The sequence below is a fragment of the Corella eumyota genome, chromosome 6 (assembly GCF_963082875.1).
Source record: "Corella eumyota chromosome 6, kaCorEumy4.1, whole genome shotgun sequence".
In the NCBI taxonomy this organism is placed as follows: Eukaryota; Metazoa; Chordata; class Ascidiacea; order Phlebobranchia; family Corellidae; genus Corella; species Corella eumyota.
The window spans coordinates 8,519,490-8,534,489 of record NC_137495.1 but is presented as its reverse complement, the minus strand read 5'-3'; the positions used below and the strand labels follow the sequence as shown (position 1 = coordinate 8,534,489).

Below are 15,000 nucleotides of genomic sequence, written 5' to 3'. Positions count from 1 at the left end.
TCTGTATCGTTCCAATTTTAGTATATGTACCGCTATTAAGCAAGTACGTTTACTTTGGTAAATAAAGTCACATTTAATCAAAAGCACTTTTAATATCTTCGCTTTGTTACACACGAAAATTCTATACTTGCGACCATCACAAATGTTTGGAGGAATTTTATTGTTTTTATTATTAAAACTCATTTTTTTCTTTATCATGTGATGTCAATAAAATTGTTATTGTCTTAGTATCTGTTTTGTTTTATATAAATTTTTTTAATTTTTTCACTTATAGCTTTTTTTGTACAATTTTAATAATACATTTTTGTTTAAATTTTTTTTTAACTTATTTATTATCAAAGAATTTTAAACCATATTTTATTTATCAAATAAATCTAGTTTGTTTTTTTATATTATGCTGTAACGATTATCGCCTAATCTTAGTTAAATTTTCATTTAGAAATCACAGATTTGTTTTTTAAATTAAAAAAACTCTTTTTCCACGGTAATAAAAATATGGAACGCTTCACGATTTTGCGTGTCATCCTTGCGCAGGGGCCATGCTAATCTTCTCTGTATCGTTCCAATTTTAATATATGTACCGCTATTAAGCAAGTACGTTTACCTTGGTAAATAAAGTCACATTTAATCAAAAGCACTTTTAAAATCTTCGCTTTGTTACAGACGCAAATTCTATACTTGCGACCATCACAAGTGTTTGGAGGAATTTTATTGTTTTTATTATTAAAACTCATTTTTTTCTTTATCATGTGATGTCAATAAAATTGTTATTGTCTTAGTATCTGTTTTGTTTGATATAATTTTTTTCAATTTTTTTACTTATAGCTTTTTTGTACAATTTTAATTATACATTTTTGTTTCAATTTTTTTTAACTTATTTAATATCAAATAATTTTAAACCATATTTTATTTATCAAATAAATGTAGTTTGCTTTTATATTGTGCTGTAACGATTATCGCCTAAACTTGGTTAAATTTTTCTTTAGAAATCACAGATTTGTTTTTTAAATTAAAAAAACTCTTTTTCAACGGTAATAAAAATATGGAACGCTTCACGATATTGCGTGTCATCCTTGCGCAGGGGCCATGCTAATCTTCTCTGTATCGTTTTAATTTTAGTATATGTACCGCTATTAAGCAAGTACGTTTACCTTGGTAAATAAAGTCACATTTAATCAAAAGCACTTTTAAAATCTTCGCTTTGTTACAGACGCAAATTCTATACATGCGACCATCACAAATGTTTGGAGGAATTTTATTGTTTTTATTATTAAAACTCATTTTTTTCTTTATCATGTGATGTCAATAAAATTGTTATTGTCTTAGTATCTGTTTTGTTTTATATAATATTTTTACTTATAGCTTTTTTGTACAATTTTAATAATACATTTTTGTTTAAATTTTTTTTTAACTTATTTAATATCAAATAATTTTAAACCATAATTTATTTATCAAATAAATCTAGTTTGCTTTTATATTATGCTGTATAGAGTATCGCCTAAACTAGTTAAATTTTTATTTAGAAATCACAGATTTGTTTTTTAAATTAAAAAAAACTTTTTTTCAACGGTAATAAATATATGGAACGCTTCACGATTTTGCGTGTCATCCTTGCGCAGGGGCCATGCTAATCTTCTCTGTATCGTTCCAATTTTAGTATATGTACCGCTATTAAGCAAGTACGTTTACCTTGGTAAATAAAGTCACATTTAATCAAAAGCACTTTTAATATCTTCGCTTTGTTACACACGAAAATTCTATACTTGCAACCATCACAAATGTTTGGAGGAATTTTATTGTTTTTATTATTAAAACTCATTTTTTTCGTTATCATGTGATGTCAATAAAATTGTTATTGTCTTAGTATCTGTTTTGTTTTATATAAATTTTTTTAATTTTTTTACTTATAGCTTTTTTTGTACAATTTTAATAATACATTTTTGTTTAAATTTTTTTTTAACTTATTTAATATCAAATAATTTTAAACCATATTTTATTTATCAAATAAATGTAGTTTGCTTTTATATTATGCTTTAACGATTATCGCCTAAACTTGGTTAAATTTTTCTTTAGAAATCACAGATTTGTTTTTTAAATTAAAAAAACTCTTTTTCAACGGTAATAAAAATATGGATTGCTTCACGAATTTGCGTGTCATCTTTGCGCAGGGGCCAAGCTAATCTTCTCTGTATTGTTCCAATTTTAGTATATGTACCGCTATTAATCAAGTACGTTTACCTTGGTAAATAAAGTCACATTTAATCAAAAGCACTTTTAATATCTTCGGTTTGTTACAGACGAAAATTCTATACTTGCGACCATCACAAGTGTTTGGAGGAATTTTATTGTGTTTATTATTAAAACTCATTTTTTTCTTTATCATGTGATGTCAATAAAATTGTTATTGTCTTAGTATCTGTTTTGTTTGATATAATTTTTTTCAATATTTTTACTTATAGCTTTTTTGTACAATTTTAATAATACATTTTTGTTTAAATTTTTTTTTAACTTATTTAATATCAAATAATTTTAAACCATATTTTATTTATCAAATAAATGTAGTTTGCTTTTATATTATGCTGTAACGATTATCGCCTAAACTTGGTTAAATTTTTTTTTAGAAATCACAGATTTGTTTTTTAAATTAAAAAAACTCTTTTTCAACGGTAATAAAAATATGGAACGCTTCACGAATTTGCGTGTCATCTTTGCGCAGGGGTCAAGCTAATCTTCTCTGTATCGTTCCAATTTTAGTATATGTACCGCTATTAATCAAGTACGTTTACCTTGGTAAATAAAGTCACATTTAATCAAAAGCACTTTTAATATCTTCGGTTTGTTACAGACGAAAATTCTATACTTGCGACCATCACAAGTGTTTGGAGGAATTTTATTGTGTTTATTATTAAAACTCATTTTTTTCTTTATCATGTGATGTCAATAAAATTGTTATTGTCTTAGTATCTGTTTTGTTTGATATAATTTTTTTCAATATTTTTACTTATAGCTTTTTTGTACAATTTTAATAATACATTTTTGTTTAAATTTTTTTTTAACTTATTTAATATCAAATAATTTTAAACCATATTTTATTTATCAAATAAATCTAGTTTGCTTTTATATTATGCTGTATCGATTATTGCCTAAACTAGTAAAACTTTCATTTAGAAATCACAGATTTGTTTTTTAAATTAAGAAAACTCTTTTTCAACGGTAATAATTATATGGAACGCTTCACGATTTTGCGTGTCATCCTTGCGCAGGGGCCATGCTAATCTTCTCTGTATCGTTCCAATTTTAGTATATGTACCGCTATTAAGCAAGTACGTTTAGTTTGGTAAATAAAGTCACATTTAATCAAAAGCACTTTTAAAATCTTCGCTTTGTTACACACGAAAATTCTATACTTGCGACCATCACAAATGTTGGGAAGAATTTTATTGTTTTTATTATTAAAACTCATTTTTTTCTTTATCATGTGATGTCAATAAAATTGTTATTGTCTTAGTATCTGTTTTGTTTTATATAAATTTTTTCAATTTTTTTACTTATAGCATTTTTTGTACAATTTTAATAATACATTTTTGTTTCAATTTTTTTTTAACTTATTTAATATCAAATAATTTTAAACCATATTTTATTTATCAAATAAATGTAGTTTGCTTTTATATTATGCTGTAACGATTATCGCCTAAACTTGGTTAAATTTTTCTTTAGAAATCACAGATTTGTTTTTTAAATTAAAAAAACTTTTTTTCAACGGTAATAAAAATATGGAACGCTTCACGAATTTGCGTGTCATCCTTGCGCAGGGGCCATGCTAATCTTCTCTGTATCGTTCCAATTTTAGTATATGTACCGCTATTAAGCAAGTACGTTTACCTTGGTAAATAAAGTCACATTTAATCAAAAGCACTTTTAATATCTTCGGTTTGTTACAGACGAAAATTCTATACTTGCGACCATCACAAGTGTTTGGAGGAATTTTATTGTGTTTATTATTAAAACTCATTTTTTTCTTTATCATGTGATGTCAATAAAATTGTTATTGTCTTAGTATCTGTTTTGTTTTATATAAATTTTTTCAATTTTTTTACTTATAGCTTTTTTTGTACAATTTTAATAATACATTTTTGTTTAAATTTTTTTTTAACTTATTTAATATCAAATAATTTTAAACCATAATTTATTTATCAAATAAATCTAGTTTGCTTTTATATTATGCTGTAACGATTATCGCCTAAACTTGGTTAAATTTTTCTTTAGAAATCACAGATTTGTTTTTTAAATTAAAAAAACTCTTTTTCAACGGTAATAAAAATATGGAACGCTTCACGAATTTGCGTGTCATCTTTGCGCAGGGTCCAAGCTAATCTTCTCTGTATCGTTCCAATTTTAGTATATGTACCGCTATTAAGCAAGTACGTTTACTTTGGTAAATAAAGTCACATTTAATCAAAAGCACTTTTAATATCTTCGCTTTGTTACACACGAAAATTCTATACTTGCGACCATCACAAATGTTTGGAGGAATTTTATTGTTTTTATTATTAAAACTCATTTTTTTCTTTATCATGTGATGTCAATAAAATTGTTATTGTCTTAGTATCTGTTTTGTTTTATATAAATTTTTTTAATTTTTTCACTTATAGCTTTTTTTGTACAATTTTAATAATACATTTTTGTTTAAATTTTTTTTTAACTTATTTATTATCAAAGAATTTTAAACCATATTTTATTTATCAAATAAATCTAGTTTGTTTTTTTATATTATGCTGTAACGATTATCGCCTAATCTTAGTTAAATTTTCATTTAGAAATCACAGATTTGTTTTTTAAATTAAAAAAACTCTTTTTCCACGGTAATAAAAATATGGAACGCTTCACGATTTTGCGTGTCATCCTTGCGCAGGGGCCATGCTAATCTTCTCTGTATCGTTCCAATTTTAATATATGTACCGCTATTAAGCAAGTACGTTTACCTTGGTAAATAAAGTCACATTTAATCAAAAGCACTTTTAAAATCTTCGCTTTGTTACAGACGCAAATTCTATACTTGCGACCATCACAAGTGTTTGGAGGAATTTTATTGTTTTTATTATTAAAACTCATTTTTTTCTTTATCATGTGATGTCAATAAAATTGTTATTGTCTTAGTATCTGTTTTGTTTGATATAATTTTTTTCAATTTTTTTACTTATAGCTTTTTTGTACAATTTTAATTATACATTTTTGTTTCAATTTTTTTTAACTTATTTAATATCAAATAATTTTAAACCATATTTTATTTATCAAATAAATGTAGTTTGCTTTTATATTGTGCTGTAACGATTATCGCCTAAACTTGGTTAAATTTTTCTTTAGAAATCACAGATTTGTTTTTTAAATTAAAAAAACTCTTTTTCAACGGTAATAAAAATATGGAACGCTTCACGATATTGCGTGTCATCCTTGCGCAGGGGCCATGCTAATCTTCTCTGTATCGTTTTAATTTTAGTATATGTACCGCTATTAAGCAAGTACGTTTACCTTGGTAAATAAAGTCACATTTAATCAAAAGCACTTTTAAAATCTTCGCTTTGTTACAGACGCAAATTCTATACATGCGACCATCACAAATGTTTGGAGGAATTTTATTGTTTTTATTATTAAAACTCATTTTTTTCTTTATCATGTGATGTCAATAAAATTGTTATTGTCTTAGTATCTGTTTTGTTTTATATAATATTTTTACTTATAGCTTTTTTGTACAATTTTAATAATACATTTTTGTTTAAATTTTTTTTTAACTTATTTAATATCAAATAATTTTAAACCATAATTTATTTATCAAATAAATCTAGTTTGCTTTTATATTATGCTGTATAGAGTATCGCCTAAACTAGTTAAATTTTTATTTAGAAATCACAGATTTGTTTTTTAAATTAAAAAAAACTTTTTTTCAACGGTAATAAATATATGGAACGCTTCACGATTTTGCGTGTCATCCTTGCGCAGGGGCCATGCTAATCTTCTCTGTATCGTTCCAATTTTAGTATATGTACCGCTATTAAGCAAGTACGTTTACCTTGGTAAATAAAGTCACATTTAATCAAAAGCACTTTTAATATCTTCGCTTTGTTACACACGAAAATTCTATACTTGCAACCATCACAAATGTTTGGAGGAATTTTATTGTTTTTATTATTAAAACTCATTTTTTTCGTTATCATGTGATGTCAATAAAATTGTTATTGTCTTAGTATCTGTTTTGTTTTATATAAATTTTTTTAATTTTTTTACTTATAGCTTTTTTTGTACAATTTTAATAATACATTTTTGTTTAAATTTTTTTTTAACTTATTTAATATCAAATAATTTTAAACCATATTTTATTTATCAAATAAATGTAGTTTGCTTTTATATTATGCTTTAACGATTATCGCCTAAACTTGGTTAAATTTTTCTTTAGAAATCACAGATTTGTTTTTTAAATTAAAAAAACTCTTTTTCAACGGTAATAAAAATATGGATTGCTTCACGAATTTGCGTGTCATCTTTGCGCAGGGGCCAAGCTAATCTTCTCTGTATTGTTCCAATTTTAGTATATGTACCGCTATTAATCAAGTACGTTTACCTTGGTAAATAAAGTCACATTTAATCAAAAGCACTTTTAATATCTTCGGTTTGTTACAGACGAAAATTCTATACTTGCGACCATCACAAGTGTTTGGAGGAATTTTATTGTGTTTATTATTAAAACTCATTTTTTTCTTTATCATGTGATGTCAATAAAATTGTTATTGTCTTAGTATCTGTTTTGTTTGATATAATTTTTTTCAATATTTTTACTTATAGCTTTTTTGTACAATTTTAATAATACATTTTTGTTTAAATTTTTTTTTAACTTATTTAATATCAAATAATTTTAAACCATATTTTATTTATCAAATAAATGTAGTTTGCTTTTATATTATGCTGTAACGATTATCGCCTAAACTTGGTTAAATTTTTTTTTAGAAATCACAGATTTGTTTTTTAAATTAAAAAAACTCTTTTTCAACGGTAATAAAAATATGGAACGCTTCACGAATTTGCGTGTCATCTTTGCGCAGGGGTCAAGCTAATCTTCTCTGTATCGTTCCAATTTTAGTATATGTACCGCTATTAATCAAGTACGTTTACCTTGGTAAATAAAGTCACATTTAATCAAAAGCACTTTTAATATCTTCGGTTTGTTACAGACGAAAATTCTATACTTGCGACCATCACAAGTGTTTGGAGGAATTTTATTGTGTTTATTATTAAAACTCATTTTTTTCTTTATCATGTAATGTCAATAAAATTGTTATTGTCTTAGTATCTGTTTTGTTTGATATAATTTTTTTCAATATTTTTACTTATAGCTTTTTTGTACAATTTTAATAATACATTTTTGTTTAAATTTTTTTTTAACTTATTTAATATCAAATAATTTTAAACCATATTTTATTTATCAAATAAATCTAGTTTGCTTTTATATTATGCTGTATCGATTATTGCCTAAACTAGTAAAACTTTCATTTAGAAATCACAGATTTGTTTTTTAAATTAAGAAAACTCTTTTTCAACGGTAATAATTATATGGAACGCTTCACGATTTTGCGTGTCATCCTTGCGCAGGGGCCATGCTAATCTTCTCTGTATCGTTCCAATTTTAGTATATGTACCGCTATTAAGCAAGTACGTTTAGTTTGGTAAATAAAGTCACATTTAATCAAAAGCACTTTTAAAATCTTCGCTTTGTTACACACGAAAATTCTATACTTGCGACCATCACAAATGTTGGGAAGAATTTTATTGTTTTTATTATTAAAACTCATTTTTTTCTTTATCATGTGATGTCAATAAAATTGTTATTGTCTTAGTATCTGTTTTGTTTTATATAAATTTTTTCAATTTTTTTACTTATAGCATTTTTTGTACAATTTTAATAATACATTTTTGTTTAAATTTTTTTTTAACTTATTTATTATCAAAGAATTTTAAACCATATTTTATTTATCAAATAAATCTAGTTTGTTTTTTTATATTATGCTGTAACGATTATCGCCTAATCTTAGTTAAATTTTAATTTAGAAATCACAGATTTGTTTTTTAAATTAAAAAAACTCTTTTTCAACGGTAATAAAAATATGGAACGCTTCACGATTTTGCGTGTCATCCTTGCGCAGGGGCCATGCTAATCTTCTCTGTATCGTTCCAATTTTAGTATATGTACCGCTATTAAGCAAGTACGTTTACCTTGGTAAATAAAGTCACATTTAATCAAAAGCACTTTTAATATCTTCGCTTTGTTACACACGAAAATTCTATACTTGCGACCATCACAAATGTTTGGAGGAATTTTATTGTTTTTATTATTAAAACTCATTTTTTTCTTTATCATGTGATGTCAATAAAATTGTTATTGTCTTAGTATCTGTTTTGTTTTATATAAATTTTTTCAATTTTTTTACTTATAGCTTTTTTTGTACAATTTTAATAATACATTTTTGTTTAAATTTTTTTTTAACTTATTTATTATCAAAGAATTTTAAACCATATTTTATTTATCAAATAAATCTAGTTTGTTTATTTTATATTATGCTGTAACGATTATCGCCTAATCTTAGTTAAATTTTCATTTAGAAATTACAGATTTGTTTTTTCAAATTAAAAAAATTCTTTTTCAACGGAAATAAAAATATAGAACGCTTCATGATTTTGCGTGTCATCCTTGCGCAGGGGCCATGCTAATCTTCTCTGTATCGTTCCACTTTTAGTATATGTACCGCTATTATGCAAGTACGTTTACCTTGGTAAATAAAGTCACATTTAATCAAAAGCACTTTTAATATCTTCGCTTTGTTACAGACGCAAATTCTATACTTGCGACCATCACAAGTGTTTGAAGAAATTTTATTGTTTTTATTATTAAAACTCATTTTTTTCTTTATCATGTGATGTCAATAAAGTTGTTATTGATTTAGTATCTGTTTTGTTTTATATAATTTTTTTCAATTTTTTTACTTATAGCTTTTTTTGTACAATTTTAATAATACATTTTTGTTTAAATTTTTTTTAACTTATTTATTATCAAAGAATTTTAAACCATATTTTATTTATCAAATAAATCTAGTTTGTTTTTTTATATTATGCTGTAACGATTATCGCCTAATCTTAGTTAAATTTTCATTTAGAAATCACAGATTTGTTTTTTCAAATTAAAAAAATTCTTTTTCAACGGTAATAAAAATATGGAACGCTTCATGATTTTGCGTGTCATCCTTACGCAGGGGCCATGCTAATCTTCTCTGTATTGTTCCAATTTTAGTATATGTACCGCTATTAAGCAAGTACGTTTACCTTGGTAAATAAAGTCACATTTAATCAAAAGCACTTTTAATATCTTCGCTTTGTTACATACAAAATTTCTATACTTGCGACCATCACAAGTGTTTGGAGGAATTTTATTGTGTTTATTATTAAAACTCATTTTTTTCTTTATCATGTGATGTCAATAAAATTGTTATTGTCTTAGTATCTGTTTTGTTTTATATAAATTTTTTCAATTTTTTTACTTATAGCTTTTTTTGTACAATTTTAATAATACATTTTTGTTTAAATTTTTTTTTAACTTATTTAATATCAAATAATTTTAAACCATATTTTATTTATCAAATAAATGTAGTTTGTTTTTATATTATGCTGTAACGATTATCGCCTAAACTTGGTTAAATTTTTCTTTAGAAATCACAGATTTGTTTTTTAAATTAAAAAAACTCTTTTTCAACGGTAATAAAAATATGGAACGCTTCACGAAATTGCGTGTCATCTTTGCGCAGGGGCCAAGCTAATCTTCTCTGTATCGTTCCAATTTTAGTATATGTACCGCTATTAAGCAAGTACGTTTAACTTGGTAAATAAAGTCACATTTAATCAAAAGCACTTTTAATATCTTCGGTTTGTTACAGACGAAAATTCTATACTTGCGACCATCACAAGTGTTTGGAGGAATTTTATTGTGTTTATTATTAAAACTCATTTTTTTCTTTATCATGTGATGTCAATAAAATTGTTATTGTCTTAGTATCTGTTTTTTTTGATATAATTTTTTTCAATTTTTTTACTTATAGCTTTTTTGTACAATTTTAATAATACATTTTTGTTTCAATTTTTTTTAACTTATTTAATATCAAATAATTTTAAACCATATTTTATTTATCAAATAAATGTAGTTTGCTTTTATATTATGCTGTAACGATTGTCGCCTAAACTTGGTTAAATTTTTCTTTAGAAATCACAGATTTGTTTTTTAAATTAAAAAAACTCTTTTTCAACGGTAATAAAAATATGGAACGCTTCACGATTTTGCGTGTCATCCTTGCGCAGGGGCGATGCTAATCTTCTCTGTATCGTTCCAATTTTAGTATATGTACCGCTATTAAGCAAGTACGTTTACCTTGGTAAATAAAGTCACATTTAATCAAAAGCACTTTTAAAATCTTCGCTTTGTTACAGACGAAAATTCTATACTTGCGACCATCACAAATGTTTGGAGGAATTTTATTGTTTTTATTATTAAAACTCATTTTTTTCTTTATCATGTGATGTCAATAAAATTGTTATTGTCTTAGTATCTGTTTTGTTTTATATAATTTTTTTACTTATAGCTTTTTTTGTACAACTTTAATAATACATTTTTGTTTAAATTTTTTTTTAACTTATTTATTATCAATGAATTTTAAACCATATTTTATTTATCAAATAATTGTAGTGTGCTTTTATATTATGCTGTAACGATTATCGCCTAAACTAGTTAAATTTTCATTTAGAAATCACAGATTTGTTTTTTAAATTAAAAAAACTCTTTTTCAACGGTAATAAAAATATGGAACGTTTCACAAATTTGCGTGTCATCTTTGCGCAGGGGCCAAGCTAATCTTCTCTGTTTCGCCCCAATTTTAGTATATGTACCGCTATTAAGCAAGTACGTTTACCTTGGTAAATAAAGTCACATTTAATCAAAAGCACTTTTAATATCTTCGGTTTGTTACAGAGGAAAATTCTATACTTGCGACCATCACAAGTGTTTGGAGGAATTTTATTGTTTTTATTATTAAAACTCATTTTTTTCTTTATCATGTGATGTCAATAAAATTGTTATTGATTTAGTATCTGTTTTGTTTTATATAATTTTTTTCAATTTTTTTACTTATAGCTTTTTTTGTACAATTTTAATAATACATTTTTTTAACTTATTTATTATCAAAGAATTTTAAACCATATTTTATTTATCAAATAAATCTAGTTTGTTTTTTTATATTATGCTGTAACGATTATCGCCTAATCTTAGTTAAATTTTCATTTAGAAATCACAGATTTGTTTTTTCAAATTAAAAAAATTCTTTTTCAACGGTAATAAAAATATAGAACGCTTCATGATTTTGCGTGGCATCCTTGCGCAGGGGCCATGCTTATCTTCTCTGTATTGTTCCAATTTTAGTATATGTACCGCTATTAAGCAAGTACGTTTACCTTGGTAAATAAAGTCACATTTAATCAAAAGCACTTTTAATATCTTCGCTTTGTTACACACAAAATTTCTATGCTTGCGACCATCACAAGTGCTTGGAGGACTTTTATTGTTTTTATTATTAAAACTCATTTTTTTCTTTATCATGTGATGTCAATAAAATTGTTATTGTCTTAGTATCTGTTTTGTTTGATATAATTTTTTTCAATATTTTTACTTATAGCTTTTTTGTACAATTTTAATAATACATTTTTGTTTAAATTTTTTTTTAACTTATTTAATATCAAATAATTTTAAACCATAATTTATTTATCAAATAAATCTAGTTTGCTTTTATATTATGCTGTATCGATTATCGCCTAAACTAGGTAAACTTTCATTTGGAAATCACAGATTTTTTTTTTAAATTAAAAAAACTCTTTTTCAACGGTAATAAATATATGGAACGCTTCACCATTTTGCGTGTCATCCTTGCGCAGGGGCCATGCTAATCTTCTCTGTATCGTTCCAATTTTAGTATATGTACCGCTATTAAGCAAGTACGTTTACTTTGATAAATAAAGTTACATTTAATCAAAAGCACTTTTAATATCTTCGCTTTGTTACACACGAAAATTCTATACTTGCGACCATCACAAATGTTTGGAGGACTTTTATTGTTTTTATTATTAAAACTCATTTTTTTCTTTATCATGTGATGTCAATAAAATTGTTATTGTCTTAGTATCTGTTTTGTTTTATATAAATTTTTTACTTATAGTTTTTTTTGTACAATTTTAATAATACATTTTTGTTTAAATTTTTTTTAAACTTATTTATTATCAAAGAATTTTAAACCATATTTTATTTATCAAATAAATCTAGTTTGTTTTTTTATAATATGCTGTAACGATTATCGCCTAATCTTAGTTAAATTTTTATTTAGAAATCACAGATTTGTTTTTTAAATTAAAAAAACTCTTTTTCAACAGTAATAAAATTATGGAACGCTTCACGATTTTGCGTGTCATCCTTGCGCAGGGGCCATGCTAATCTTCTCTGTATCGATCCGATTTAAGTATATGTACTGCTATTAAGCAAGTACGTTTACCTTGGTAAATAAAGTCTCATTTAATCAAAAGCACTTTTAAAATCTTCGCTTTGTTACAGACACAAATTCTATACTTGCGACCATCACAAGTGTTTGGAGGAATTTTATTGTTTTTATTATTAAAACTCATTTTTTTCTTTATCATGTGATGTCAATAAAATTGTTATTGTCTTAGTATCTGTTTTGTTTTATATAATTTTTTTACTTATAGCTTTTTTTGTACAACTTTAATAATACATTTTTGTTTAAATTTTTTTTTAACTTATTTATTATCAAATAATTTTAAACAATATTTTATTTATCAAATAAATCTAGTTTGTTTTTTTATATTATGCTGTAACGATTATCGCCTAATCTTAGTTAAATTTTCATTTAGAAATCACAGATTTGTTTTTTCAAATTAAAAAAATTCTTTTTCAACCGTAATAAAAATATAGAACGCTTCATGATTTTGCGTGTCATGCTTGCGCAGGGGCCATGCTAATCTTCTCTGTATCGTTTCAATTTTAGTATATGTACCGCTATTAAGCAAGTACGTTTACCTTGGTAAATAAAGTCACATTTAATCAAAAGCACTTTTAATATCTTCGCTTTGTTACACACGAAAATTCTATACTTGCGACCATCACAAATGTTTGGAGGAATTTTATTGTTTTTATTATTAAAACTCATTTTTTTCTTTATCATGTGATGTCAATAAAATTGTTATTGTCTTAGTATCTGTTTTGTTTGATATAAATTTTTTCAGTTTTTTTACTTATAGCTTTTTTTGTACAATTTTAATAATACATTTTTGTTTAAATTCTTTTTTAACTTATTTATTATCAAATAATTTTAAACCATATTTTATTTATCAAATAAATCTAGTTTGTTTTTTTATATTATGCTGTAACGATTATCGCCTAATCTTAGTTAAATTTTCATTTAGAAATCACAGATTTGTTTTTTCAAATTAAAAAAATTCTTTTTCAACCGTAATAAAAATATAGAACGCTTCATGATTTTGCGTGTCATCCTTGCGCAGGGGCCATGCTAATCTTCTCTGTATCGTTCCAATTTTAGTATATGTACCGCTATTAAGCAAGTACGTTTACCTTGGTAAATAAAGTCACATTTACTCAAAAGCACTTTTAATATCTTCGCTTTGTTACATACGAAAATTCTATACTTGCGACCATCACAAATGTTTAGAAGAATTTTATTGTTTTTATTATTAAAACTCATTTTTTTCTTTATCATGTGATGTCAATAAAATTGTTATTGTCTTAGTATCTGTTTTGTTTTATATAAATTTTTTCAATTTTTTTACTTATAGCTTTTTTTGTACAATTTTAATAATACATTTTTGTTTAAATTTTTTTTTAACTTATTTATTATCAAATAATTTTAAACCATATTTTATTTACCAAATAAATCTAGTTTGTTTTTTTATATTATGCTGTAACGATTATCGCCTAATCTTAGTTAAATTTTCATTTAGAAATCACAGATTTGTTTTTTCAAATTAAAAAAATTCTTTTTCAACGGTAATAAAAATATAGAACGCTTCATGATTTTGCGTGGCATCCTTGCGCAGGGGCCATGCTTATCTTCTCTGTATTGTTCCAATTTTAGTATATGTACCGCTATTAAGCAAGTACGTTTACCTTGGTAAATAAAGTCACATTTAATCAAAAGCACTTTTAATATCTTTGCTTTGTTACACACAAAATTTCTATACTTGCGACCATCACAAGTGCTTGGAGGACTTTTATTGTTTTTATTATTAAAACTCATTTTTTTCTTTATCATGTGATGTCAATAAAATTGTTATTGTCTTAGTATCTGTTTTGTTTGATATAATTTTTTTCAATATTTTTACTTATAGCTTTTTTGTACAATTTTAATAATACATTTTTGTTTAAATTTTTTTTTAACTTATTTAATATCAAATAATTTTAAACCATAATTTATTTATCAAAAAAATCTAGTTTGCTTTTATATTATGCTGTATCGATTATCGCCTAAACTAGTTAAACTTTCATTTAGAAATCACAGATTTTTTTTTTAATTTAAAAAAACTCTTTTTCAATGGTAATAAATATATTGAAAGCTTCACGATTTTGCGTGTCATCCTTGCGCAGGGGCCATGCTAATCTTCTCTGTATCGTTCCAATATTAGTATATGTACCGCTATTAAGCAATTACGTTTACCTTGGTAAATAAAGTCACATTTAATCAAAAGCACTTTTAATATCTTCGCTTTGTTACACACGAAAATTCTATACTTGCGACCATCACAAATGTTTGGAGGAATTTTATTGTTTTTATTATTAAAACTCATTTTTTTCTTTATCATGTGATGTCAATAAAATTGTTATTGTCTTAGTATCTG

At 24.8% G+C, this 15,000-nt stretch overlaps 28 non-coding genes across 28 annotated transcripts in view; all 28 read right to left on the bottom strand.

Annotated features, from left to right (window-relative positions):
• Positions 1-47, bottom strand: part of LOC145758137 (U6 spliceosomal RNA) — a 109-nt gene extending 62 nt beyond the window's left edge. The window contains exon 1 of the small nuclear RNA XR_014286132.1: positions 1-47. This exon is cut by the window's left edge and continues 62 nt beyond it. This is a non-coding gene — a small nuclear RNA (U6 spliceosomal RNA).
• A 442-nt stretch (positions 48-489) lies between these two features.
• LOC145757688 (U6 spliceosomal RNA) lies at positions 490-598 on the bottom strand. The gene has a single exon (XR_014285711.1). It is a non-coding gene; the product is annotated as a U6 spliceosomal RNA (small nuclear RNA).
• Positions 599-1,036: 438 nt separating this feature from the next.
• Positions 1,037-1,145, bottom strand: LOC145757866 (U6 spliceosomal RNA). Its single transcript, XR_014285879.1, has one exon. It is a non-coding gene; the product is annotated as a U6 spliceosomal RNA (small nuclear RNA).
• A 429-nt stretch (positions 1,146-1,574) lies between these two features.
• On the bottom strand, positions 1,575-1,683 carry LOC145757768 (U6 spliceosomal RNA). The gene has a single exon (XR_014285786.1). It is a non-coding gene; the product is annotated as a U6 spliceosomal RNA (small nuclear RNA).
• A 440-nt stretch (positions 1,684-2,123) lies between these two features.
• LOC145758083 (U6 spliceosomal RNA) lies at positions 2,124-2,232 on the bottom strand. The gene has a single exon (XR_014286082.1). It is a non-coding gene; the product is annotated as a U6 spliceosomal RNA (small nuclear RNA).
• Positions 2,233-2,671: 439 nt separating this feature from the next.
• LOC145758101 (U6 spliceosomal RNA) lies at positions 2,672-2,780 on the bottom strand. The gene has a single exon (XR_014286099.1). It is a non-coding gene; the product is annotated as a U6 spliceosomal RNA (small nuclear RNA).
• A 438-nt stretch (positions 2,781-3,218) lies between these two features.
• LOC145757899 (U6 spliceosomal RNA) lies at positions 3,219-3,327 on the bottom strand. The gene has a single exon (XR_014285910.1). It is a non-coding gene; the product is annotated as a U6 spliceosomal RNA (small nuclear RNA).
• Positions 3,328-3,767: 440 nt separating this feature from the next.
• LOC145757702 (U6 spliceosomal RNA) lies at positions 3,768-3,876 on the bottom strand. Its single transcript, XR_014285724.1, has one exon. It is a non-coding gene; the product is annotated as a U6 spliceosomal RNA (small nuclear RNA).
• Positions 3,877-4,316: 440 nt separating this feature from the next.
• Positions 4,317-4,425, bottom strand: LOC145758136 (U6 spliceosomal RNA). Its single transcript, XR_014286131.1, has one exon. It is a non-coding gene; the product is annotated as a U6 spliceosomal RNA (small nuclear RNA).
• A 442-nt stretch (positions 4,426-4,867) lies between these two features.
• Positions 4,868-4,976, bottom strand: LOC145757687 (U6 spliceosomal RNA). Its single transcript, XR_014285710.1, has one exon. It is a non-coding gene; the product is annotated as a U6 spliceosomal RNA (small nuclear RNA).
• A 438-nt stretch (positions 4,977-5,414) lies between these two features.
• LOC145757865 (U6 spliceosomal RNA) lies at positions 5,415-5,523 on the bottom strand. The gene has a single exon (XR_014285878.1). It is a non-coding gene; the product is annotated as a U6 spliceosomal RNA (small nuclear RNA).
• Positions 5,524-5,952: 429 nt separating this feature from the next.
• LOC145757767 (U6 spliceosomal RNA) lies at positions 5,953-6,061 on the bottom strand. The gene has a single exon (XR_014285785.1). It is a non-coding gene; the product is annotated as a U6 spliceosomal RNA (small nuclear RNA).
• A 440-nt stretch (positions 6,062-6,501) lies between these two features.
• LOC145758081 (U6 spliceosomal RNA) lies at positions 6,502-6,610 on the bottom strand. The gene has a single exon (XR_014286080.1). It is a non-coding gene; the product is annotated as a U6 spliceosomal RNA (small nuclear RNA).
• A 439-nt stretch (positions 6,611-7,049) lies between these two features.
• Positions 7,050-7,158, bottom strand: LOC145758100 (U6 spliceosomal RNA). The gene has a single exon (XR_014286098.1). It is a non-coding gene; the product is annotated as a U6 spliceosomal RNA (small nuclear RNA).
• Positions 7,159-7,596: 438 nt separating this feature from the next.
• Positions 7,597-7,705, bottom strand: LOC145757898 (U6 spliceosomal RNA). The gene has a single exon (XR_014285909.1). It is a non-coding gene; the product is annotated as a U6 spliceosomal RNA (small nuclear RNA).
• Positions 7,706-8,147: 442 nt separating this feature from the next.
• On the bottom strand, positions 8,148-8,256 carry LOC145757694 (U6 spliceosomal RNA). Its single transcript, XR_014285717.1, has one exon. It is a non-coding gene; the product is annotated as a U6 spliceosomal RNA (small nuclear RNA).
• A 444-nt stretch (positions 8,257-8,700) lies between these two features.
• Positions 8,701-8,809, bottom strand: LOC145757884 (U6 spliceosomal RNA). The gene has a single exon (XR_014285896.1). It is a non-coding gene; the product is annotated as a U6 spliceosomal RNA (small nuclear RNA).
• Positions 8,810-9,251: 442 nt separating this feature from the next.
• LOC145757759 (U6 spliceosomal RNA) lies at positions 9,252-9,360 on the bottom strand. Its single transcript, XR_014285777.1, has one exon. It is a non-coding gene; the product is annotated as a U6 spliceosomal RNA (small nuclear RNA).
• A 440-nt stretch (positions 9,361-9,800) lies between these two features.
• On the bottom strand, positions 9,801-9,909 carry LOC145758067 (U6 spliceosomal RNA). Its single transcript, XR_014286068.1, has one exon. It is a non-coding gene; the product is annotated as a U6 spliceosomal RNA (small nuclear RNA).
• Positions 9,910-10,347: 438 nt separating this feature from the next.
• Positions 10,348-10,456, bottom strand: LOC145757813 (U6 spliceosomal RNA). Its single transcript, XR_014285829.1, has one exon. It is a non-coding gene; the product is annotated as a U6 spliceosomal RNA (small nuclear RNA).
• Positions 10,457-10,885: 429 nt separating this feature from the next.
• On the bottom strand, positions 10,886-10,994 carry LOC145758192 (U6 spliceosomal RNA). Its single transcript, XR_014286184.1, has one exon. It is a non-coding gene; the product is annotated as a U6 spliceosomal RNA (small nuclear RNA).
• A 429-nt stretch (positions 10,995-11,423) lies between these two features.
• On the bottom strand, positions 11,424-11,532 carry LOC145757984 (U6 spliceosomal RNA). The gene has a single exon (XR_014285989.1). It is a non-coding gene; the product is annotated as a U6 spliceosomal RNA (small nuclear RNA).
• A 438-nt stretch (positions 11,533-11,970) lies between these two features.
• Positions 11,971-12,079, bottom strand: LOC145757851 (U6 spliceosomal RNA). The gene has a single exon (XR_014285865.1). It is a non-coding gene; the product is annotated as a U6 spliceosomal RNA (small nuclear RNA).
• A 432-nt stretch (positions 12,080-12,511) lies between these two features.
• LOC145758026 (U6 spliceosomal RNA) lies at positions 12,512-12,620 on the bottom strand. The gene has a single exon (XR_014286029.1). It is a non-coding gene; the product is annotated as a U6 spliceosomal RNA (small nuclear RNA).
• A 433-nt stretch (positions 12,621-13,053) lies between these two features.
• On the bottom strand, positions 13,054-13,162 carry LOC145757927 (U6 spliceosomal RNA). The gene has a single exon (XR_014285935.1). It is a non-coding gene; the product is annotated as a U6 spliceosomal RNA (small nuclear RNA).
• A 443-nt stretch (positions 13,163-13,605) lies between these two features.
• On the bottom strand, positions 13,606-13,714 carry LOC145757730 (U6 spliceosomal RNA). Its single transcript, XR_014285751.1, has one exon. It is a non-coding gene; the product is annotated as a U6 spliceosomal RNA (small nuclear RNA).
• Positions 13,715-14,157: 443 nt separating this feature from the next.
• On the bottom strand, positions 14,158-14,266 carry LOC145757983 (U6 spliceosomal RNA). Its single transcript, XR_014285988.1, has one exon. It is a non-coding gene; the product is annotated as a U6 spliceosomal RNA (small nuclear RNA).
• Positions 14,267-14,704: 438 nt separating this feature from the next.
• On the bottom strand, positions 14,705-14,813 carry LOC145758057 (U6 spliceosomal RNA). Its single transcript, XR_014286058.1, has one exon. It is a non-coding gene; the product is annotated as a U6 spliceosomal RNA (small nuclear RNA).
• Positions 14,814-15,000: the final 187 nt, after the last annotated feature.